The sequence below is a fragment of the Phoca vitulina genome, unplaced genomic scaffold, assembly GCF_004348235.1.
Source record: "Phoca vitulina isolate PV1807 unplaced genomic scaffold, GSC_HSeal_1.0 scaffold1, whole genome shotgun sequence".
NCBI lineage: Eukaryota > Metazoa > Chordata > Mammalia > Carnivora > Phocidae > Phoca > Phoca vitulina.
This window is the reverse complement of record NW_022589704.1, coordinates 56,505,333-56,529,322: the sequence shown is the minus strand read 5'-3', so window position 1 is coordinate 56,529,322 and position 23,990 is coordinate 56,505,333. Positions and strand designations below refer to the sequence as shown.

The 23,990-nt window shown below is 42.8% G+C and overlaps 1 pseudogene; it reads right to left on the bottom strand.

Annotated features, from left to right (window-relative positions):
- Nucleotides 1-269: 269 nt before the first annotated feature.
- LOC116638355 lies at nt 270-444 on the bottom strand (annotated as a pseudogene).
- Nucleotides 445-23,990: the final 23,546 nt, after the last annotated feature.

Genomic DNA, 23,990 nt, shown 5'->3' with positions numbered 1-23,990 from the left:
CAGAGCTCATTAGCTGTATAGAGTCCTCGGGGAACTTGACATAACCAAGAGGACTTATTCTATAAGAATCAGGGAAAGTATTAGTAGTGCTTCTGTCTCTTCATTTCTTGGTATACTTCATATTTCAAAGAGATTACTTACAGCCATGTGACCTTGGGCAGATCTCTTAACTTCTGTGAGCATCAATTTCCTTTCCTGTAAAATGGGGATGACTAGAGTATCTTTCTCATAGCACTGTGAGAATTAAATTATATAACATGTACAAAGTTCTCAAAACAATGCTGGCACATAGTAAAGTACCATGGACTGAATTGTGTCCCCCAAAACTCCTGTGTTGAAGCCCTAATCCCCATTGTGACTGTATTTGGAGACGGGGCCTATAAGGAGTTAAAGTTAAATGAGGTCAAACTACACTTGATCTTAGCCAAAAGGCTGAGAAGTGATAGGTTAAATGAGGTCAGGGCAGGAGGGTCCTGATGTTGATGCCTTATAAGAAGAGACACAAGAGAGTTCTGAGTTCTCTCTCTCTCTCTCCCTCTGTCTCCTTCCCCCCCGCCCCCCAAGGACACAATTAAGGCAGCCATCTATAAGCCAGGGAGATAGCTCTCACCAGAAACCAAATGGGCTGGCATGATCTTGGACTTTTCTAGCCTCCAGAACTATAAGCAATACATTTCTGTTGGTTAGCTTAATCAACCGATCGGTGGTATTTTGTTATCACAAACCTAAGCAGACTAAGACAGTGAGCACTTAGTAAATGTTGGCTACTATTGTTATTATCTTTATGATTTGATATTTTAGGTCTCCCACCAAAAGTTCTCAAGCTCTTCTAATGGGTGTTTTCTTTTGCTTGGCAAACTACCAAGGTGGGGAGGCACCCAACCTTTTTTACTGCTTTGGTTTCAAAGCAGAATTTAACAATGGACTTCAAACAGTAGAAATGAGCGGTGCTGTGCCCATTTCTTCAGGTTTCCAGCTTGAGACCATCAGGCAGGTGATGAAGGTTTTGTGTTTCCTGTGCAGAGCGGAATGTCCCAGCTGACAGCAGAATATCCTTTCAATTTTGAATAAAATGAGTGGAAGATATCTGAGAAATTTCTGATCTTTCTGCTTGAGTGAATACCTGTCATGCTTCTTACATCTACTGAAGCAATTAACACACACAAAGCTATATTTGCTAAGCCAGTGCTCCCCAATGGGGGTGTTAGCTTATACCAGTGAATAGCAAAGAGCTCTGAATTTTTCAGCAAGCTAGTTTCTCCCTAGCTCCTGTCCAGACAGCCACGGAGCAGCGCCTGCATATGTGCTCGGGACCTCTCTTCTCCTTTGTGTGACTTCCCGCACTGTCCGGACTACCCGTCCACCTGTAGGCCCAACCACATCTCAGCCCTCTCCTACCGGCTTAGATTCTGTCCTCTCCACAGAGGCTCTGAATCACTCAGGGGCTCCCCACCCTTGCTGCACTTTCGTGTCCCCTGAGGAAGCTTCTAAAAAAAGGCCCAAGCCTAGGACCAACCCCAGAAGAATTATATCAGAATCTGGGATGGAACATGGGTAGTGATGGTTTGAATGTGCTGAGCCAATCTGAGACCCCAGAGTAAGCAGCCCTAGTTGGTAAGCTCAGCACCACCCAAATCTTGTATTCCAGTTCTGCTCCATAACTTCACCTTGTCTCCCAGTTTGAATAACTGGTTCTTGGTCTTCTATCTCTCTGCCTAGTTTATTTGCCTGATGACCAGGTTTCTACCCAAAGTTCTCCTGTGGTGGCGCCCTGCCTCATTCTTCCTATCCATCCATCCATCCATCCATCCATCCATCGGCCCCTCTCCAGGACTAGAGGTGAGGCCCTGAACCCCATTCTTAATGAAAAGATCACTTCCAGCTCCCAAACACCCTGATGCTGGCTCAGGGCATGCCTGCTGGCAGAGCCCCAGCTGCCTGCTCTGAGATGCCTGCTCCCCTCCCAACTGGCCTAACAGCCAGCATCCCTCTTTCTGGTTGGACCCTCCTTCGTCACCTGTCCACATGTCATCTGGACATCATGCTGGTTCTGGACCAGATGGGGGTCCTTACACCAGCTATGGGTTTTCACATCACTAACCTGGTTACATTCAAAGGATTGTCTTTTACTCTGAGGTCATGCCCTTTCTCACTTTTTGGTGTTATAATGCCCTTTATTTTAAGGAATAATGGTGATAGTAAATTAGATTGACAATAGCATCTTGGCAAAAATTGTTTTAAAAAGGACAACCTTATAACTGCTCATGTTGCTTTGGTTTTTGTTTTTCTTTTAACTTATTTTAACTTACTGAACCAAAAAATCCCCCAGACTTGGGAACCACTGAGTTAGATGATCTCAATTTCTCTCCACCTCCAAATGGTAGTTCAACCATGATGGACATGCCTGGTTCCTGGATCTTAGGACTTCTCTCTCCGAGTGGCCCATCCCACTGCCTACCAATCATCTTGGCCCTTTTCAGACACACCCTCTTCTCAAATCATGCCTGCCTGAATTGCTCGCAATCTCTCCTATCAGTTGTCTTGGATCAAGTTCTTGTTCCAGGAAACAACCCAAGAGAAAAATACTATTAGTGATACTTGGTAGGGCCAGAGGTTTTACAGCTAAGAGGCACTTGAGGTCATCTAGCTCAGTGGCTCCCAAGTCTGGGGATTTCATGGTCCAATAAGTTAAAAAAACACCACCACCACACACACACACACACCAGTAACTTTGGGGCACTTACGAGGTTGCCCATTTTTTATATTTTGCCAAGATGTAGTCACCATCTACTATCACCATCGTTTCTCAAAAGAAAGGGTATTATAACATCAAAAAGTCAGGGCACTCATAATTTCAGATTAAAGGCAATCCTTTGAAGGTAATCCATTTAGTGTTGTGAAAAACTACCGAGAGTGTCCTTTTTTTTTTTCTTAGGTCAATGCATACCGGTGAGAACTTAGTTACGGACTAGCATTTGTTCCCAGACAGGCGTTTAGGAATATTAATTAAGTTCAAATCCTACATTTTACTGGGGAAGAAACTGAGACATAGGGGGTTCCTCTACGCGCCCCCCACAGGTCACCCAGCAGCTCAGCAGCAGAAGCTGGGCTAAACCGCAGCTGCCCTGACTCCCAGACCAGGCCATTGGTCTCTCCACTGCCTCTTGACTGAATGGCCCTTATCTCTCCATGTTATCCTCCTTTTCTTTCGAGAGTGTACTCTTCCACTGGCCCTTTCTGTGCCGGTAAAGATGTTCCTCTGACACTTCTCATTCCCTGCTGCTTCAGCTAAAATGATGAACAGGAATGAAAGGAAAATAATAACAGTTTTCATTTGTTAACTGACCACTAAGTGATGGGCGCCATGTTAGGCATTTTACAAATGTGAGTTATAATCTTTTAATAAGCCTGAAAGGCAAGTAATAGTGTCTTAATTTTTCAGGTGAGGAAACAGAGGCAGAGAGGTCCCTGGCCCCAAATTGTATGATAGGCAATGTCAGAGCCCTGATTTAAAACCAGGTCTACTTTATTCCAAAGCTTGCTTTTCTGTGCCATCTTTCCTCCCTTGGAAGCAAGCATGGGAAGCCTGAATCAATGACTCAGTTCTAGATTCTCAGCTTCTTGCTGTCTTTAAAAATATCTATAGAATCACTGGCATACTTCTAGATCTTCAGTTTTTTTGGCTTTCTTTTCTTTTGTTAATATAGAGCGCCCAATACCCATGCCCATAATTCTTGTCTCATCATCCCAAGTGCATCCTGGACATCCAGCAGGGTACCGTTGATCATGTAAACCCAGCCCTCACCGTGCACTCAATAAATTAAAGATGTGGCTAAGGAAACTGAATCTGTGTTTGAACTTAATGATCTCGGTGATCTCTGAAGGTTCCCATGGACAGTCCCAGTACCCCTCTAATCTGCATATGTGTACACTGATTAGTACTTATTATCTGGCCTAGTCCAGCCAACACGGCCTAATCACTGCAAAATGAATGCTGGTACATGCTTTAATTCCCAGGTTATCTTATTATCTAGAGATATTTGTCCTTATTATTGTTATTCTGGGGAGTCTGTGTCAGAAAACAGGGACTAATTTGACAAGCCTGGGAAGAAAGATTGAAAACTGGGCTGGCATGAAAACCATTGAAATTCCTTGGTTCAAATTCGTACAGAAATAATTCTTTTGGATAGGGAGAGAGGCATAAAAAGAGGTCCATTTGGAATCCCAACTCCAGAGTAAACCAAAAGATGCATCTCTATGTTCTTGTGCTAATAGGCATTGGCATCTAATTTCCTGAAGGGAAAGGACTGGGTCTTATTTATCTTGGGTCTCAGCACACCTCGCATAGTGTTCAGCACCTAGTAGGTGCTCCACAAATAGGAAAATTAACTGAGGTATTTCTATAATGCAATATATGTTAAGAAAGAAAAAAAGAAGAAGAAGAATGTAGCAGGAGGGGAAGAATGAAGGGGGGGAAATCGGAGGGGGAGAAGAACCATGAGAGACGATGGACTCTGAAAAACAAACTGAGGGTTCTAGAGGGGAGGGAGTGGGAGGATGGGTTAGCCTGGTGATGGGTATTGAGGAGGGCACGTTCTGCATGGAGCACTGGGTGTTATGCACAAACAATGAATCATGGAACACTATATCTAAAACTAATGATGTAATGTATGGGGATTAACATAACAATAAAAAAATTAAAAAAAAAAAAAGAATGTTTGGGTCAACCAGGAAATCAAAGAAGAACGTAAACAATTCATGGAAATCAATGAGAACAAAAACACATTGGTCCAAAACCTATGGGATACTGCAAAGGCGGTCCTAGAGGGGAAATACATAGCCATCCAAGCCTCACTCAAAAAAATAGAAAAATCCCGAATTCACCAACTAACTCTACACCTTAAAGAACTAGAGAAAAAGCAACAAACGATGCCTAAGCCACGCATTAGAAGAGAAATAATTAAAATTAGAGCAGAAATCAATGAATTAGAAACCAGAAACACAGTAGATCAGATCAACGAAACTAGAAGTTGGTTCTTTGAAAGAATTAATAAGATCGATAAACCACTGGCCAGACTTATCCAAAAGAAAAGAGAAAAGACCCAAATTAATAAAATTATGAATGAAAGGGGAGAGATCATGACTAACACCAAGGAAATAGAAACAATTATTAGAAATTATTATCTCTGTACCTCTGAAACAAATAATGCAATATATGTTAAGAAAGAAAAAAAGAAGAAGAATGTAGCAGGAGGGGAAGAATGAAGGGGGGGAAATCGGAGGGGGAGAAGAACCATGAGAGACGATGGACTCTGAAAAACAAACTGAGGGTTCTGGAGGGGAGGGGGGTGGGAGGATGGGTTAGCCTGGTGATGGGTATTGAGGAGGGCACGTTCTGCATGGAGCACTGGGTGTTATGCACAAACAATGAATCATGGAACACTATATCTAAAACTAATGATGTAATGTATGGGGATTAACATAACAATAAAAAAATTTAAAAAAAAAGAAAATTAACTGAGGTATTTCTGAAAAAAAGGTAACTAGCATAGGAAAGCAATTGAGAAATACTGCGCAGAAACCAGTCACATGGTATTTACTACTTCCTGAACACTCACGAAATCCAGAATCAAAGGAGTCTGGCTGGGAAAACCAACTTGACACAACCTCATTCAACTGTTTCTGTGGCTGCTGGGACAAATTCCCATCAGCTGGGTCGCTTAAAACAAGAGGAATTTCTCTCTCACAATAGTCTGAAATCAAGGTGTTGATTTCCAGAGGCTCTCCGGGAGACTCATTCCTTGCCTTTTCCAGCAAGGCTGGACTTGACTTGTGGCCGCTCATTCCAGTTGAGCCTCCGTCTTCCCATGGCCTTGTCTTCTCCATGTTTTCTCTGCTCTGTTCACATGGATAATCCAGAATGATCTTATCTTGACCTCCTTAGCTTCATTTATAGCTGCACGGATCCTTTTTCCAAATAAGCTTACACTCAGAGTTTCCAGGACGCAATGTATCTTTCGGGGAGCTATCATTCAAACTGCTACCCCTCATGGGTGCCAAACTTTATAAGGATGAAGCTCGGGTTCAAACATTGACTGGGCTGTGTTTTACTGAGGTGTAGAGAAAAAGTACTGCAACAAGAGAGAAGAGAAGTGAGATGAAGAAGTACATATAAGGGGGATAATATTTCAAAAATGGTTAAGTTTGGGCTTCCTTCTTCCCTCACGTGGTAGTCTCACCCATGGCTTCTCGAGTACAGGCTCCGGGAAATGCAGGGCATGACATCCTGTGAAGGAGGAGGACAGGCTAACAGAGGAGAAGTCCCATGCCTGGGATAGGAAGCAAATAGCCTTCATCTTTCAGGCCTTGAGGGCCTCCTAGGGGGAAGGAGGAGACGTGTATCTTCTGTCTCCCCCATTCTGGGCCCAAATCTTGGAGAGGAGAAGTGTGTTCGACAGGTCTAGGGAAGCCAAAAGCAGAGGCTTTCTCTACTTCTCATGTGAGGATGGGGAAGAAGATCACCTTACAGGATGCCTTCTCCACAACCAGGAGCTGTGGCAAGGCCAAGCAAGGAAAGCACCCGAGTTAGTCCTTCCTGGCTGCCAGATGTGTGGAAGAGCCTCACGCGATCTCTCCCACACCCCAAGAGGGCATGGGCCAAGACAAGGGTCCTGCCTAAGGGGCCCTCACTGTGGAGGCAGAGGAGCCTTGAAGTCCCAGTCTGTAGGGCAGCCTGCCAAGACTGGGAATAAATGCGGACAGCAGCCAGACTTCATGCATGCGCAGAACTTACAAGATGGACATGGACCCAACTCACCACACAGAGATGGAGCCACGCAAACAGACCACAAGTTCATCAGCCACAGAAGTCAGCATCTATGCCAGCTGGGCACCCAGGGACTTGAAGGACATGGGATAGCCATGTCTCAGGAACTAGAGGACAGGCCAATGACCTGAGCCTGTCATTCCAAGACCCCTTCTTCCCCACCACCGGAGGTAAAGTCTTCTCCCCAGACACCCACAAAACTGTACCAGAGAAGCACAGGAAGAAGAGTAGAAAATCGGAAAAGGAACAATACCTAAATCATCTATGGAAATTGTTGCTTGGGATTGAATTTAACAGTTTGGACCTAGATGATCCCCACACCCGCTCTGTCCTGGTGATAAGGTTTGGAGTGCATAAAAAAGATTGCACTAGTCATAAAAAATGGGAAAGCTAAATTTTCTTTGCACCTTTGTGAGAACTGGTCGCCATGGGATCAAGTACAATCGTAAAGATGAGTTGAAATCTTGCCATTTGCAACGACGTGGATGGAACTGGAGGGTGTTATGCTGAGCGAAATAAGTCAATCAGAGAAAGACATGTATCATATGACCTCACTGATATGAGGAGTTCTTAATCTCAGGAAACAAACTGAGGGTTGCTGGAGTGGTGGGGGAGTGGGAGGGATGGGGTGGCTGGGTGATAGAAATTGGGGAGGATATGTGCTGTGGTGAGCGCTGTGAATTGTGTAAGACTGTTGAATCACAGACCTGTACCTCTGAAACAAATAATACATTATATGTTAAAGAAAAAAGAAGAAGAAGAAGAAGAAGAAGATAGCAGGAGGGGAAGAATGAACGGGGGGAATCAGAGGGGGAGACAAACCATGAGAGACGATGGACTCTGAAAAACAAACTGGGGGTTCTAGAGGGGAGGGGGGTGGGAGGATGGGTTAGCCTGGTGATGGGTATTAAGGAGGGCACGTTCTGCATGGAGCACTGGGTGTTATACGCAAACAATGAATCGTGGAGCACTACATCAAGAACTAATGATGTAATGTATGGTGATTAACATAACATAATAAAAAAAAAGACAAGTTGAAATTACCTTAGATATTTGAAAAAATGATTTTGCAGCATGCAAACCAAACATCAGTAGTTTAAGATCATTAGTTTAGCCCCATCCTTGCCACTAGGGAGATGGAAAAATATAACCTTGCGGAGTTAGAAAAGCATCAATCCTCTTACCCCCAGAAGGTGTGTCCCCAAACCATCCTCTACTTCATTTCATTTCTATTTCATTCCATTCACTATCCAAGCTTACAGCAGACCTTCTTTACAGGAGACGCTGTCCTGGGATAGAGGATGAATAAATCAAGAGCTCTACCCAGAGCACGCAACTATTATTTACAGCTCTTCCCTAAATGCACTGTCCAAAGACTTGTTAAGCTTGTCACACCTCTGAAAAGCTGGTCATCACTCTCCTATTCATTAGATAATTGTTGTGTAATCAAATATTTAATGAAGCCCTCCGATTCTGTAGAGGTTCTGTCTGAACCCAACCTTTACACTTTTGATGATTTTCTTGACAATATTTTGTGGTCTATTTATTTACAGAGAAACCTGCCTTCATTTATAACAGACAGAATATTTAGGTCACTCCAAGCATTTTTATTTTTTCTGCTTTGTCTGATTACTAAAAAAAGGATCGCACGGAATAGGAAATAGCTAGATAGATAAATAATGCACTGAAACCTCTTAAAGGACAACCATTTTTAGAATGATTCAGGCTTCATAGTGTTACATTCTAAACAATAGGGGGTGAGGGCTCAATGCTATGCTCAATTATTATTTCTATATGAATTTCTCCATATTAGTGGGTGTTACACTGCGAAATCCACCCTTCTCATTCTGAATAATTACTACCTCCATGATGAACATATTATTAATGCTCCATTTTGATACAATTTAAATAATTCCCCCCCCCCTTTTTTTTCCACACTGCCTCCAAGTCATGCTCAAACAAAGGGTGGACCAATCCTACAGCTGCTGCTTTCTCTGAGAAGGGAGAGAAAACTTTATTTACTATCGTTGAAGATGCTACAACAGCCCATCTAGCTTCTCCCCTGTCCTTTCTGTGTAGGAAACCCCAAGCCACCACTTTGAAAGCTTCCTTCCATAATGATGCCAATCCTTCCACACCTCCAGCCCGGAGGATGCACAAACACGCCACACGGAGTTTTGTGCGCGCGCAGTTATGCTCTATCATTATTAAATGTCCCTTGGTGGGCGGGAGGGGCTCTTCCTCCCCAACAGCCATTCATCAGCCCTCGCCGCGCCGCTCACACCTGACCTCAGAAGCAATAATGCCACATCAAGTAGGCCAACTACCCAGTTTAGCAGCCGAGCAGAGAGCACAAGCTGGCTCCAAGATTAAGTACGCTGCTGCGGGCTTGCATTCCCAGGAGCCGCTGGGGCTGATGCCGTATCGATTGAGAAACTTTGCGGGGAGGTATCAGAAACAAGAGCCGGGTCAAGGACCCGCGCTACCGGAGTAGGAATGCCCGGTGGGGCGCGGGGGGCGCCGCGGGGCGGCTCTCGGGATGTCCGGGCGCAGGTTGAATCAGGTTTCCCAGGAAGGCAAGAGTGAGACCCTGCAGTGGAAATGACATTTAAGCAAGTCCGCGTGGGAACAGAATGCGAGACAATGATGTAATTATCTATTCCCCAGCTTCCAACTGCCGCAAAGGCCTGTCATCTCCCGGTGTTTATATGTTCTCCGAGCCTTCCCCTTCTGGCTTTTAATGCTTGTTGGGGTCCACGATGTGTAAGCCCAGGATGCAAACATGGGCAGCGTTCTAGGTAAACAAAAAAATAAATATTGCCATAGAAGCAAACCATTTTAATTTGAAAAAGAAAAAAGGGAACTTCCTGGCATATATTCCCTCATACCCTAAGAAACGCATTTCATTTTACTTCTTACCAAGTGAGCACCAAATAAGAGAAAGAAACATACATATCCCAAGCATATTTTAATATACAAATTGTATTTTTCGGCAAGGTAAGGCTTGTGAAAATGGTCCTTGGGGTTGGGAGAAGCCCTTGCACCATGGTGAGGAAAAATGCGGGATACCAACTGCAGGCAGTAAAGCTAGACTCTGGCGGGGAAATGGTGTTGCTCCTGGTGCTGACTTGTCCTGTGCAAACACACACACATGCACACACACATGCATGCACCCTGGCACACATTCGATGTGACTATTCTAGCATTCTCCTATCACATGCATGATATGGATGGATGGGATGCTACTCTGTTCACACCCAGAGTCTATTCTCTGGGAAGAAGGTGGAGATTCTCTGTTTCTGCTAATGCTTCTCTGACCTCTTTTCTCACCCTTCCAAAGTCAGGGTCAACTACTGCCTGTTCTGAACTCTTTCTGTCCTTTATACACACTTCTCTTATCATACTTCATGGTGATTATGTGTTTGTTAATCTGTTTCCCCTTCTAGACTATGAGCTCCTCAAGAACAAATGTTTTATACTGTTAATTTTTGCTTTCCTATGGCTCAGTACAGTGCCCTGTACATAGCAGGTGCTCAATAAATCTGTTGCAAACTCAACAATCGAATTGCACATGGTAAATACAGTCATTTGTTCTTCCGATAACTAATCTGTCCTTCCCCTTACCAACAGGACCTCAGGTTTTTCAGGGTAGCAATGTGTCTAGCTAAAAAAAAAAAAGATCTTCACTTCTTGTCAGATTGATAGTTTACAGTTGAGTCTATCTAGAAAGCTCTTATTTTTCTGATAAAGTGAGCATCTGACCTCCTGCCCTTCACCCTGGCTTTTTCTTCCAGCATGAACTAAAAATTTGGGACTGGGAGTGGGGTAGCCAGCCTCAATATTAACATCTAGATAAGGGTTTTGGATTATGTTAAGGCTTACCAGATATCAGCAAATTTTTAAAATTAAAAAAAAAATGACACAAGTGGGAGGTTAAAACCAAGAGCCAAAAGCACTTTGCTTCTGCAGTGATTCTTGACACCTACTTTTAGTATGAAATGACAGTTCTCCACCAAATGGCTTGACAACACTGACTACATTCTGTAGTGATAGTTGCCAGTTGGATGACCAGCAACCTTTGCCCCCTCGGTTCTACGACCCTCATGTCTGTCTCACTGGACAGCAAAAGCCATTTATTTTAGAGTCACTGAGCATCCTAGATCTCATTTTTGGCAATGACAAGAAGACAAAACTCAAAGGATCTTTGGGAGATAATCTTTCTGTCATTATTCCAATTTGATTCTCAGGTGCTGTGGCAGAGATTGCTAATGGACCCTCGATATCCATTCCTTTCCTTCTTAGTAGTAAAACCCCTCAAGCTTTAGCTAGGAACATGGCAGCCCAGCTAGAGACTATATTCCTTCATTCATGTCCTCCCTATGGCTGCTTTCGTGCTCCTACAGCGGGGTTGAGTAGTTGTCACAGAGACCATATGGCCCACAGAAGCCTAAAATATTTACTGTCTGGCCCTTTACAAAAAAAGTTTGCTGACCTCTGCTCTAGAGAATGGTGTAGCAACAACAAGGATGAAACCAGGGTCTGACTTCATGAAATGCAGCCACTTGACCTCCTGTGTTGCTTAGAAGCTTGGTGTGAAGTAGAGAGAAATAAACTTCTAGCTTGTTTAAAATACCGTTATTTGGTCTCTGTTAAAGCAGTTGAACCACAATCTTGGCTCCTACAATGACCATAAGCGACTTTTTAAGTATTGTTGAAGACAAGCTCCAGCTGAATGAGAAGAAAAGGCAAAACTGTTTCTTTCAAATATAGTGAACCCCTCACACCGCTGACATTTCCATGATTGTTTGATGGGTTATTTCCCCAAGACATGCAAAAGGGACCACTGCACATTCTTTTCTTTTCTTTTTTTTTAGAGGGGGAGGGAGGGGGAGGGGCAGAGGGAGAGAGAATCTCAAGCCGACTCCACGCCCGCCAAACGCAGAGCCCGACAGCGGGCTCGATCTCGCGACCCTGAGATCAGGACCTGAGCCCAAATCAAGAGTCAACACTTAACCGAGTGAGCCACCCAGGCGCCCCCCATTGCACATTCTCGAAGAGTGGAGAATGCGATGAAATGCTGCTGGTGGAAGATTATTTTAGCACTCTAGTGTAAAGAGAATTGAGGTTGAAGAGAGGTTGTCAGGGAGGCCTTCTTTCTTTCCAATCCCCCACACTCCGGCAGGAGGCTGTTGTGGGAACAAAGCTGACAGCAGCAAGGACAGTCAGAGTCACAGATAACAGTGCTTCGGTGCTTACCTTGTGCCAGGCACCATTTGAAGATCTTTACCTATGTTAACTCTTTTAATCTTCACATTTCCCATGTGCTAGGTGTGTTTGTTATCATTCTCATTTTACAGAGAAGGCAACCTTCTGAAGGCAGTGTTTGAACCCAGACCCACTCCAGAGTCTGTGTATGTAACCACTTTCTATGTCATTTCTAATCTTGACAGAGAGTAATAAGGGCCTGATTCAGGGCTCGTGTGTTGGCTAGAGAAGTGGAAAGGAAGGAGAATTGGAAATGCGAAGAACTCTGTGGAAAAAGACTCCCCAGACCAAGATGGTGGCGTCAGTGTGGGCAATGAAAGGCAATAGAGGATCTGGAAATAGTCACACTCTACGGGGTCTTAGAGGTCAGTCTAGTCTCACGGTTTCAGACCTGGCTAAGCATCAAAACCAACCAGAGACTTATTAAATACAGATTCCTAGGACCCTTTATAAGATGACCAAACCAGACCTACCCAATCAGTTCTCAAGGGCTAAGGCGCTTTTAACAGGGCCTCCACACAATTCAATAGCTAGCCTGGCAAAACTTTAAAAGTCTGCCACTACCAAGCATTGAGTAATGTATAGGATTGTTGAATCAATGTACACCTGAATCTAATATAATATTGTTTGTTAATTATGCTTCAATTTAAAAAAAGGAAAAAAGTCTGAAACGACTAACTTTTGATGAAGATGTGTAACAACAGGTGCAGTGTAATTCGGGATAAATACTTTGGGGAGGGAAAGGCATATTACCCTATGTCTTAGTAACTACATTCTAGAGTATATAAGCAAGAGAAGCGCTTGCACATATGGTTAAGAAAATAAGGGCAAACAAGAATGCATAAAACAGCATTTTTTTGTGTTAGCAATAAAAATGGAAACAAATGTTCATCAACAGGGGAACAGATGAAGAAATTGTGGCATATTCATGCGGTAGGCCACCCTGCACACGAGCAAGCATCAGTAAACCATAGTGAGCCACATTCAGCATTGGTAAATCTCATCACATAGTGTACAGCGAAAAGAGCAAGTCACAGGAATATACCTATGACTTCACTGTTCAAAAATAAGCAAAACCAAACGATATGTTTAACAATATATCTACACATAGTAAAATTATAAAGAAAAGCAAAGAAATGATGAAGTTCAGGATATTGGTTACCTTTGGGGGGTATGCTATGTGTGAATAGTATATGGGAACTCTAAAGATAGTTATAATTTTTTTGAGTGGTGGGTATACATGCATTTGTTTTATTACGCTATAAACTGGGCATATTTATGACATATACTCGTTTGTATGTGTGATGGAATTAATAATTTTAAAAATGTAAGAAAACATGGCTAAAGATATACATAAAAGGATATTTACTTCAACATTTTTTTGGTAGCTAAATGGGAAATTTGAATTTTTATCAGTAGGGGACTGAGTAAATATATTATGATAAATTCATATTATATTCTATAGCTATTAAAAGGAACAATTCCAATCACTATACATTGACCTGGAGGAATGTCCATATTATGTTAAGAGAAAAAATCAAGTTATAGAAAAACATATAGAAAAAGAAAATGTAATCTCATTTTAATAAACAATCACAACAGAACCACCCAATGAAACTATATATTTATGTATGTTTGTACAAGCATGAAAAATAAGTGTGGAAAGCTGCAGACTGGGGAAAGATACACAGTTTTCTCCTTTCTCTTTAGAATTGCAGTGAGTTTGTATCCAGGTATATTACCACCCAGAATGTGGGGCTACATTTCCCAGCCTCCTTTGTAATGAGTGTGACCATGTAATTTCAGCTAATAAGATGTAGACAAAACTGTATGCTTAAAGGGAGATGACTCGGGAGAGATTCCCCCACCTCTTTTTATTTCCTCTGCCTTTCCTCCTTCTTCTGCCTGCAATGTGTCTCTGTTGGCTGGAGCTCCAACAGCCATTTGGGATCATGAGGTGACTTTGAGCTTGGCAGCCATGAGCTAGGATAGTGGGATGGAAAGACAGAAGCCAAGGTCCACTATACCAACCCTGGACATCCTACCTCTGGGACATGATTTAGCTGTGAGAGATATAGACTTCTATTTTGTTTAAGTTATTTTCGTCTGTATTTCAACTATACACAACACAAAGTGTAATCCTAAGTGATACCCATGCCAAATTTAATAGTGGATATCTCAGGGGAGTGAGATTGGAAGCATGTGTGATGGAAGAGGATGGATCGTTATCAAATTTCTTCTTTATATTTCATACTATTTGACATCTTAAAACAAGAACAAATGACTTGTATAGTTTAAATTAAAGACTATATGGGGGCCTGGGTGGCTCAGTTGGTTAAGCATCTGACTCTTGACTTCAGCTCAGGTCGTGATCTCAGTGTCATGAGATCGAGCCCTGCCACGGCTCCGCTCCATGATGGGCTGGGTGTGGAGGCTGCTTAAGATTCTCTCTCTTTCTCTCCCTCTCCCTCAGCTCCTTCCCCTTGCTCGCAGGGCGTGAGCATGCTCACGCATGTGCACGCTCTCTCTCCCTCTCTCTCTCAAATAAAAAAACTAGAAAAAGACTCTCTAAACAAGTTTTAAAAAGAAGAAAAAAGAAAACTTTCCAAGTATACATGATGTATCAGATGTCAGGACTGGGAACCTGCTCTCCCATTTCATAAATGAGAAAACCGAGGCCTGGAGTTCATACAGTGAGTCAGCGGTGGGGCTAGAACTAGAGCCCAATCTTTGGACTCCCAGTCCAGTGCTCTTCCTTTCATAGCATAAAAGAAAGTATTTTAAAATGTGAGACCCTGAGAAACCTGTAGTTCGGCAGAAACAAAGCAGCAATAGCCTGGTTTCCGCATGCGGTATCTAGGTGGTTAATTTAAAAAATGGTGACTAGACACAAGATGAGAAACAGGCTTGAATCCAGATGAATTAATGGTTTTGTTCTAGAGCCTTCTTAATGTAAGACTTGGCATTGTCTTAGTAGCTAAAACCTGCCTACTGATTTAGACATGTGACAAGCTTCCAAACATTAGAAACCTTTTATTTTCTGACTTGTCACGGAGAAAAAAGAACATCCCATCCAAGGCCTGAAATGAGCACTTCCTTCCCTCCTTACTAAAGGAATATTTAAAATTCTCAAGTGTGAAATTACACATAAAATTAGGTGATTAAACAGTATGACATAAATTGAACAGAATGTAATCTTAAGCACTTGTGAAAGGAAATATAGTCTTCCTTCATTTCCTAAAATGGCAGGCAGCTTAGGATCATGTTTTTGAACTGTGATTTCCTACACATTTCTGAAGTTGTGTTTTGTTCTCAGTAGATTTTAGCCTCCTAGAAAATGATTTGCATAATGCTTTTTTGCTCAACTGTGGAAACTTAAGTAAGCAAAAAGATAGGACTCTTTCAAGGTTAAAATATAGAAGTTAAGACAAAAATAATTTGAGTACACTCTGATTCAATGCCTTCATTACATGAATCCCCACTGCCTACCCTGCACAGCCCAGTGATTGGACTTGACCAATCCTTTATTCTACCTACTCCTTTATTAACTCGGGCATCTCTCATCTGCACACCTCTTGCCCACTTCAAACAAAGTTGAGAAAGGTTTTATGGAAACTCTTTGGTGCTTTTTCAAACCATCAGCTCAAAACATGTAAAGAAATGATAGACTTATTTGCTAAACACTGACTTTTCCTAAGTTTCTTTCCCATGCACAAAAATGACAAGAGTTATATATACCTTATTAGAAGTATTTTTTAATTGTTACCTTGTTGAAACTGAGCCTCCCTCTTCTATTATCATGGAAAAAACCTCTCTCCATGATTTCTACAATTCTAGAAAATGGAACTGGCTAAATTTCATTGTCACTAACGCAAGATCAACATCATGTGTTCTATGGAATTCAGGAAAACAAGAAAACACACTGTGCTTATAGTTTTTCTCTAAAATGTATCTGACTTAATAAACGAAGAAGCTGGAACACAGAGATATAAGTGGTGGCAGCACTTCAACATTTCAGAGAACACATGTTGCTAATGGCCTTTCCACTCGTCTCCCTTCACTCACACACATACCTGTGGGACGAGCGCATATTGAACTTGAGTATCAAACACCAGAGCCAATTTATAGCAGGTGATAAGGAAACAGTCTTACCTCTAGAAGCAGTTCATTTTTCAGTGCCAAAGGCAAAGTATTTAGTAGGTATTTTATAGGTCATATATCCAATACACCACAGGACATCTGTAGTTGCTCATACTAAAAGTCCTTCGCCAGGGATGAGTTCACATTCCGTGTATGTGTGCGTGTGCGTGTGTAAATGTGTGTGCATTCATGCACACATAGTGTGTTTGTGCGCAAAACGATGCCCAGTGGAGTATTCTTCAGGAATTCTGTAGGCGATAGCTAGGCTGGTTGGCTCTGCATCCTTCTCTAGGAGACGCTCAGGCGAACAACACGTCAGTGCCTTGAGTGCTGAGTTGTAGGCCCAACCAGGAGCTGGCTACCTGACTATGTGATTCCAACTCATTCCCATCAACACTCTGGCCTTGTGTCTGTCGTCGATCATCCTGGGATGGCAACACTTCCTGCACACAGCTCTCTGGACTGTTTGGCAGTGAGAATAACTGGGAGCAAGCCCTCTGAAGACTTGTTAGCACCATGACATCGAGGGTGCCCTCATCAAGCACAGACTTAGCAAGGGCAAGTAAACTCCTCGTCCATTGCTTGACAAGATCACCATAAAACCAATTCAGAGTGATTTCTTAGGCAAGGAGGATGACTCATAAGAAAAGTTCTTGATTAAGTCTCTTTTTTTTTTTCTTTTAGGATTTTATGTATTTATTTGACAGAGAGAGAGAGAGAGCACAAGCAGGGGGAGTGGCGGGCAGAGGGGGACGGAGAAGCAGACTCCCCGCCAAGGAAGCCCAACGCGGGACTCGATCCCAGGACCCTGGGATCATGACCCGAGCTGAAGGCAGACGCTTAACCGACTGAGCCACCCAGCACCCCTCTTAACTAAGTCTCATTTGGGAAAATGAAACAGGCCCATCATTTTATAGTGTCTCTAGGTGCCAACAACACAAAGAAAAAGGGCCCGTGGCTCTGGCAAGCCCTTTTGTTGCCATCCCAGTGTCCCTGGAGGGGCTGCCCCAGAGCCACGGTGGAATGCCTCACCCCTCTCCCCAGCCCACTTAGTGAATCACCGCATTGTAAAGGATTCCAACAGTTTTTACATGAATAAAATAAAAATTAAGTTTCCTGGGCGTATATGGTTTATCACAGTAAGTCTGTGTTAATATTTCCTAATCACAGTGACCTCAGCCTGCCAGAATGCACAGGCCCCTAATCCGCGCCGTAATGTTTCCTCATTAGCTACACAGCATAGCCACACCAAGTGGCAGCGACCAAGCACCGCCTCAGGCACCACTGGAATTAATTACTAGAAGAAACACTGCTGTTTTGAATTGTCATCTTGAATTTATCACTTGCCACTTAATGTAACTCATCTGACCTACTACCTCCATCGTGTCACCAGGGGCCTTGGCACGGGTTTCACCAGGGTAATAGCAGGGGGGTTCTGTATACCTAATGTGGCTGAGACGCCAAACACACAGCTGCCGGAGGCCTGGTTAAAATCCTACCCTGGAGGCAAAGCATGCTAACAATGCCCCTAGCAAATTGCAGATTACCCATACGTCATGTTCTATCGGAAGCCCGGAGTGATTCCAAGGTAGGCCCGATACATCTAATATCTGCCGCTTGGAGAAGATAATCTTTCATTTCTTTGGATGTAACGGCCCTCCCCATTTGTTTCTCTCATGCTCTGCTTTTGACCATAATAATGAAACTGGCTATTCATGTATGGAAGGAAAAGTGGCTCTGGGGGGACCTGCGCTGCTAGGACTGGGGCCCTTCTCTTATAAATTCTGAAGAAATTGCTCATTAAATTACTCACACAAAGAAATGCAATTTCACCATAGGTTACGTTTCCCCAGGAAAAGGAACAGAAGCGTAACCCAAGTGGAAGTCTGTGCTGCACTGTTGCGGGCCTACCATTGACCCTGTACTTGCGAGAGGTACCCAGCGTAAGCTATTCAAAAATGCACATAGAATAAGGAGTTAATGATCTGTTTGGTTTCATTAGGCCTGAGAAATTGTTTCAGGATGAAAAATAAGCTTGCGTGCATGCTCTAAACAAAAGTCCTTTTGATCAGATTTTTCGTCTGTAAAAACCATATACTTGAAACCAACGTTTTTTGTTTTCTGCCCATTTTGGATTCACCTAAATGTCATTATTTCTATGTTAAAGTCAGTCTTTCAGTTCTGCTGCAGCTTTTATTTCAAAACATGACATACACATGTATGCAGGTGGATGCGTGCATGTGGATGTCTATAAATACTAGCCCCCGGAAGCTTATAGACATAATGACCTAATACCATAATGTAAAACCAAAGCATGAAGATCCTACTGATGAAATAATACGTAAAATAGATTTACTTTGATAATGACAATTCCTAGCCTATTTCATAGACAAAGACATTTCCTTTGGTTATCACACTCTACACTCTGCATAGGAAACTTTGGGAGATGTATAATGCAATATAAACATTAATAGTTACACAATTGTGTTGTTTTAGAAAGACTATTTATAGAGAAAATACAAAATGCCTCCCTAAAGTATACTTAGACCTAAGCCACCATAATCTTCCTGCTCATACAGCAGGAAATCTAATACACCAGCTCAATAAACCTGTAGGAAACAAAGGTTTTATGTAGCATTAAGTGTCACAATATTAAAATGCCCACATTACTTTCAATTGCTCTTATAAGCTTCTTTTTAACAATCCAGAAACTTGAGCGCCATTATGAGAAGAATATTGTCCTACGTGGTAAAGGATAGGGAAGCAGAAACAAAACCCTGGCCCCTTCACCCGTGCTGCTCTCTGATGAATACCATTGGGGTTTTTACACAAGGGTCTCTCTCCCTCAAAGTCTCCTGTTTTACACCTCTTTGTGTTATTAGGATATGTTCTGTCAAAGGTGACATAACATTTAAAAGGGTGTCAGAAAGCCGCGACAGCAGGGCCAGCTCAACCACGTGACCTCTTCCGGAGTCGATTCCCTTTCCTGTAAATGTAACCATGTACACTATGAGCTATGGAGGCTGTAATTAGAGCCGGTAAAGCCCTTCCAAAATACTGAGTACTGCATTCTGCAAATGTTCATTACAAATGCTAATGTAACAACAACAAAGATCACCACCCCCAGAAGTATACGTCTCTCCCAAACAGGGACGGTTGCTTTGGTGTGTTCTGCAGAGCGTCTAGCACTCTGTAGCTGCTAATTAATACCTAATGACAATGATGAACCGCTGGTGATACTCAGCTAACTAATTGGGGTCTAATAGTATCTCAGAAAGTTTCAACTTAATGACCATTAAAATAGGATATCTTCTATTGCTATTGCACCTGCCAACTCCCTAAACTTTCTATAAATAGAAATTCATGAACTGAAGTTCTTTAATGAAATATTAATGGTACTACAAAAGTACTTTTTGAAGACTTAAGAAATACCCAGGGTCAATAAACCTACAGTGCCTTTTAAGCAAAAATTTCCCCCTTTTTGTTGCTTGGGCAAGCTCAGGCAAAGGACCCTGACGGTCCTGCATTGGGGTTACTGAATCCGAATCCACTGGGCAGTCATTTGCATTTGTGGGGGTGAGCTGAAGGCATTTTCAATAAATACGCAGCCTCTCAGGGTTATGGGAACTATTGGGCGATAGAGACTTCATGATATTCACACATAAGGAAGTGTAATACGTTAAAACACACTTATAAAGCACTGCGGTAGTTTGCATGCAGGTGATGGCAAAAATCCTTCCCCCTCTGTGCAGATGGTCTAAATACTGCAGCCTACAGGGAGCTCCATGGCCATGTCTTACGGAAAACCCTGCGAGCTAGATTACTTTTCCCCAACTGTCTGGAATATCCAACTTGTTACCTTTCAACAGTCCCACACCCATACGAACCCTTTTCGGGCAGGCCTCAATGCGGAAGTTCTGTGAAATCTTTTGCTGATCTTTAGATATTTTTAAATGACTTTAAATGAAATATTTTAAAATCCTGACTGTTAGCACTAAAAATGTACCAGTGCATTCTGGGAATCAATGGCATTTAGTGCTGCTGCCTTGTAAAAAACCAAATCCTAAATGGTTCATCCTAATGTTATTGGCAGATGTGGTTTTATACTTTTAAATTCCTTGGAGTTGCTGGAAAGGAAAAGAGAACATATAGATATGCCTATGCAGATGAAATGAAATCATAAAATACCTGACTGTAAGGACTCTACGTGGCTGGATTACTTGTTATTGAAATAGGGACCCAGAGCAAAGGAGAAAGCGCATCATCTACAACTGAATGTTTTCAATTACTTTTTTATCGTGCTCGGTCAGTCTCACCACAACATACATATTGGGACGAAAGATTCTTTTACATTCTAAGTGAAAGAAATGCACATGCAGCATTTACTTGGCAAACAGAGACCCTGTTGCCTCTCACCACTCTGCTGAAATCTATCGCAGCACCGATACCATCACCAATATGTTATCTTTCTGTCAAATTACTCCCTTTCATCATCATATCCAATTTCATCACGATTAACTATATTAGCCCCAGAGTCCACGACCTGCACACTCCGAGGCAATACTTGGCACATTGGTATTTAACACCCAAGGTACACCATTTTATTTTCTGGACTGGAAATGCTATAATGGAAGATGGGCCGTTTTTGTTTCTTTTCTCATTTTTATTTATTTATTTATTTATTTATTTATTTATTTATTTATTTATTATTTTTTAAATAGGTTCCACACCCAGAGTGTAGTCCAAGGCGGGGCTTGCCCTCACAACTCTGAGACCAAGACCTGAGCTGAGATTAAGAGTTGGACTCTTAACCCACTGAGCCACCCAGGTGCCCCTTCTGTTTCTTTTTAAAAAAAATTCACAACAGTATTAAAATGCCCATATTATTATAGCTTAAGGACCAGAGACAAAGAAAATATGCCTCTAATGGAAACTAGGACCACAGTGCCAATAACCCTAATGTAATTCACTGCTCCAACCGGAACTTGCCAGGGCAGGAAGTAGGCATTGAAGGACACAAGCTCAGGACAGGCGCAGAGAAAAGCTGCTCCACTGAGCAAGGGCCGTTCGGCACGAGGATCCTTGGACACATATCCCTGGCCATGTAGCTTTGCCTTGCCATGGGTCTCCAAGGAAGAGCATAGACCCACCACCCCACCTCCCAGCCTGCCCTTTGACTCACTCATATTATCCTATTTGGAGCTAGGAAGAGGGAAATTCCATACAAAATATTTTTCACCACCTGGAAAACAATCTACCCAAAAGCAAATTCCTAGGGCTCCTGACTGCGAGGCTGGGCTCATCGCAGCCATTGTCATGCAAGCACAGTTGTAAGTCATAATGTGGCCTTTAATGACGGAATGATGGACCTGCCAAACACTTGCTCCTGCCATCGACGGCCGGCATTTCCCTGCTGGAGTGCACGGAGATGCCCGTCTGGGAGTTATTAACAGAGCCTCGGCAATTCAGAACCGACTTTAACCTAATCCATATTTGTTGGAGAAAGTCCAACATCAGCTTGGGAAGAGCAGTCACGTGCTTCCGTGACACATTTCAAACAGCACACCCGGAGCATGCTTGGGCAGCTAAGCAATTCAAAAATGCAAATAGCTGAAGCACGCTCCTGACGAGATAAAAAGGACAAATCCCTTTTGGCAAAAGATGGGATGTCCTCTTAACGGCGCAGGAAAAGCACCAAAGTCAGAAAGGTACCGATTCCAGAGGCACCGGTTTGGGTTTGGTGAGGGGCCAGAGAGGTATCTCTTGTGGTCTATTCCAAGCAGGTTGGTGCAATCAATCTCAAGTCGAACCTTGGACTTCGGCTGTTGTCAGGCAGAGCTGTGTGTCTGGGATGCAGGAATACAGATGCTCTTAAACCAACGCTTGCTTGTTGACACGTGTATAAGCACAAACCTCTCCCTCGAAAAACACAACAAAGAGCTACGGATTCCATTTTAACATCATCTCGGGTTTTTGTTCTGAAGGGGTATTTGCTATAAACACATCCCTGGAAGAAGCTTGATGGGTTATGTCCCTAAATGTGCATCCTCAGGAAATTAAATTATATCAAAATGTCATGTAAGGGCTCTGGAAGTTATCTCCAAACGAGACACTGGTCTTTGTGGGTATAGTACCATCCCCCGCCCCCGCCCCCTCCCATACTTTTTCAATGATTTTAACATGCTGGAAAGACTGTTCATCAACCAAATTCCTTTGGTTGATAGGTATTATTAGTGGTATCTATGCTTTATAAGGGAAATAAATTAAGGACTAAGAAGGGAAAAAAGCATTTCCTTGAGGCCACCACCCATTCCTATTGATGTGGATTTTGGTGAAACTGCAATGAAGCCCTTATTTTTAGATTATGTAAATCAAAGCCAAATGCAGATTCTTCCTTCAAACATTTAAATAGACTCACATGGCTGGGTCACTAGATAGTAGTTTTGTACCACTATTAAATTTTCTGCATTTGATAATTATGCTGTGGTTATGTGAAAGAATGCTCTTGTTCTTAATAGATACATGTTGAAGTATTTAGGGATAAAGTGTTACGATATTTGCAACTTTCTCTTAAGTAACAATAATGACTATACACACCCTGAAAGAGGAAACAAATGTGGCAAAATGTACAGTCAGTGAACCTAGGTGAAGGACATATGTGTATTCCTTATACCATTTTGGCCACTTCTTGGTAGGTGTGAAATTTTTCAAAATAAAAAGTTGGAAATAAAATAAATTAGACTCACAGACACTACCTTGGAATTTTAAAAAAGAGAATCCACTGCTTGGAAACCTTCTCTTGTTTACTATTCTTTGCTTAATGATAACATTTTGTACCAGGGTAGAATGTCCTGGAAGGGGAAGAAGACAGAGAGGTAGAAAAACTGAAGGGCAATACTCTACTGAGGGATAGAAGAATGAGGTAGAAGAGACACAGAAAATGAAAGGAGTAAGATCGGAGGGAAGAGAATATTGAAAAAAGGAGAAAGAATACCTTAGTGCAGTTCTGAGCCAGAAGATCAGGAGCAGCCAAGGGCAATGGCCTGAGGCTGGGAAGAAGATGGCAGGGGTCTTTGGACAAAGATCTTACCTGCAGGGGAGAGAGAATGCAAAACTCTCATTCTTTCCCTGGAACAGAAGAGGATTGGGCAGCCCAGCTGCTAATGGCACATGCCCTTCCTTCCCTGAGGAGTGGAACTCAGCCACAAGGCGCCTGGAGGCCAGCCTGAGCCTTGGGCCACAGGGCTGGACAAAGTGCTGCAAAACGTGTGCACCCCACACCCCGCCCTGGTGGGGAAACCCATCAGACCCTAGGACCCAAGGGGTAGGCCTGGGTGGGGGGTTGGTCTTTAGCATTTTGATATGTCTCTACCTTTGTGGTTTGGGGAATACTATGAAAGCTTTGATTGTAATTATAAAAATTATAAAATAGCTAATCATTTGCCTTCATTGGAGTATGTATAGTTTTCAATTCATCCCCGTGAGCTACAGAGAATGATGGTGGTGAAAGAGGTCACTGCAATTATTCAGCCTAGGTTAGGAGCTGAGATATGCACAGAAAAAGTGTCCATATGGTGAGTAGCCATCAGACCACGAAGAGGTACAGATATAAAAAGCAGGGGGAAGAGAAGGCAGGGACAGATAGGGAGCACACAGGCAAGGGGTCTGCTGTGTGGGAGTGATAGTAGTACAGCTGTGGTCATCCCATTCTAATCACGGCTACACCCGCCTGGCTAGGCCACTCTAACAAGCCGCCCCC